The sequence below is a fragment of the Camponotus vicinus genome, unplaced genomic scaffold (assembly GCF_025532165.1).
Source record: "Camponotus vicinus isolate PSW18456_S1 unplaced genomic scaffold, iyCamVici1.0 SCAF_29, whole genome shotgun sequence".
Classification (NCBI taxonomy): domain Eukaryota; kingdom Metazoa; phylum Arthropoda; class Insecta; order Hymenoptera; family Formicidae; genus Camponotus; species Camponotus vicinus.
Genome location: NW_028141966.1, coordinates 2501 through 5000, shown reverse-complemented (window position 1 = coordinate 5000; position 2500 = coordinate 2501). Strand labels below are relative to the sequence as shown.

The following is a 2500-nucleotide window of genomic DNA, read 5'->3' as shown; positions in this document are numbered from 1 at the left end:
GCATTGCGTAAACGGCGTACGAGCGATCGTTGGACGTTCGCCCGAGAGAGACTAGAGCCTCTTTGTCACCCTCCCAGTATGTATTGGCGACGGGTTCGACGAGAGGCCGTCGTCGATTGGCGTCGTCTGAAATGACACCGAAGGTGTGTGCAGCGAGAGGAGTTATAAAGAGGAGGAGAGAGGCGCGCGTGTACGCACAAAGCGTTTAAAGGATAGCGAAGCGCGCGCGAGCGGCGCCCGGAGGCTGTCGAATGATATGGAGAGAGTTGTCGGCGGAGATATACACAACGACGACACACGAGAGAATATGCGAAAAGTTTAAGCGAGAGGAACGACGACGAACGACGCGCGACACTCGAATGATCTCGCTCTCTACGAGTGATCTCGTAGTTGGCGAATAAAATGCAAAAAGAAAGCGGCGCAGCAGCACATTCTGCTGCGTCCGTCTTTCTAGCGCGTCGTTGTCTCTTCCGATCGCGTCGTCGCGCTGTGCGACTCTCTCTCGGTCTCTCGGTGCGCCAGCGCGCTCGCGCGATACCGCGCCTTTTATTACACGCGAGGCTTCGCCTCCTATCTCGCGGCGCGAGATACCTTACGGTAAAAATATATGGAGAAGGGAAACCGCGGCGCGCGCACAGTCGTCGTCCGGCGGTACGCGGAGGGAGAGAAATTGCGAGAGAAATCCACCCTTAAAAAAGCGGATGAATCGCGAGCCGACCGCGTGTCCGAGTCCACGAAATTTTCGAACGAAGATTGTGACCGGCACGCGTCGTCGTGTACTCGTCGAATCGATTCCATACCGCGCCCGTTATATATATACACGCGCGCGCGCGCATCATAATTACGCCGCGCCGTGTTATTATAATCGTGGAAGTTAGAGGGACGGAAGAAAAGAAGCGCAAAACGATATTATAATATATCTATCTCCTCTCTCGCGTCCCCGCGAAACAAGACTAGATTGTGCCGCGCGCGCAATATCGGTCGGTGCGTTACCGCTAACAATAGTAGTAGTTAACAAACAATAATGATACTACTTAGCGCAATAACTCCACCACCGCACACTCCCTCTATCTCTCTATATCACTTTGTAGAGAGTTTCTCTACAAAACTCTGACGACCTCAGAGCAGGCGAGATTACCCGCTGAATTTAAGCATATTATTAAGCGGAGGAAAAGAAACTAACTAGGATTTCCTCAGTAGCGGCGAGCGAACAGGAAAGAGCCCAGCACCGAATCCCGCGGTTCCGCCGCAGGGAAATGTGGTGTTTGGGAGGATCCGCTTATCCCGAGGCGTCGCGTCGCGTCCAAGTCCATCTTGAATGGGGCCACTTACCCGTAGAGGGTGCCAGGCCCGTAGCGACCGGTGCGCGTCTCGGGAGGATCTCTCCTTAGAGTCGGGTTGCTTGAGAGTGCAGCTCTAAGTGGGTGGTAAACTCCATCTAAGGCTAAATACGACCACGAGACCGATAGCGAACAAGTACCGTGAGGGAAAGTTGAAAAGAACTTTGAAGAGAGAGTTCAAGAGTACGTGAAACCGTTCAGGGGTAAACCTAAGAAACCCAAAAGATCGAACGGGGAGATTCATCGTCAGCGGCGCTGGCTTCGCGTCGGTGGGCGATGTCCCGCGGAGTCCTCGCGGCTCGCGCGCGGGCACGCTACCGTGCGCCGATGTCCGGCTGTCGTCGTCGTGCACTTCTCCCCAAGTAGAACGTCGCGACCCGCTGGGTGTCGGTCTACGGCCCGGGTGCGGTGACTGTCGCGTCGCCGGTAAAACGGCACGCGACAAACCCTCGGTCGCCCGGCCGGCTGCTCGGCGGTACGCGCAAGGTATCAGGCCGCACTTCTACACGGTGCGTCGAGGCCGTCGCAAGCGCGCGCCACGGTACTCGGAGGTTACGGACTTTGCGCCGTCCCCGGTCCTGGCCCGCTGTTGGTTAAAGTACGGATCACCTTCGACAGGCCTGCGAACGTCTCTCTCACGGGGGACGGATACCGGTCGGCGACGCTACTGCTTTGGGTACTCTTAGGACCCGTCTTGAAACACGGACCAAGGAGTCTAACATGTACGCGAGTCATTGGGACTTGTCGCGAGACCTAAAGGCGTAATGAAAGTGAAGGTCGGCCCTGGCCGTCGACCGAGGGAGGATGGGCCGCGTCGCGATGCGGCCTCGCACTCCCGGGGCGTCTCGTTCTCAACGCGAGAAGAGGCGCACCCAGAGCGTACACGTTGGGACCCGAAAGATGGTGAACTATGCCTGGTCAGGACGAAGTCAGGGGAAACCCTGATGGAGGTCCGTAGCGATTCTGACGTGCAAATCGATCGTCGGAACTGGGTATAGGGGCGAAAGACTAATCGAACCATCTAGTAGCTGGTTCCCTCCGAAGTTTCCCTCAGGATAGCTGGCACTCGGCCGTTCCGCACGGAACGCGCGCGAGTCTCATCTGGTAAAGCGAATGATTAGAGGCCTTGGGGCCGAAACGACCTCAACCTATTCTCAAAC

At 56.6% G+C, this 2500-nt stretch overlaps 1 pseudogene; it reads left to right on the top strand.

Annotated features, from left to right (window-relative positions):
* Nucleotides 1–1114: 1114 nt before the first annotated feature.
* The window catches only part of LOC145967755 (large subunit ribosomal RNA), a 3790-nt pseudogene continuing 2404 nt past the window's right edge, over nt 1115–2500 (top strand).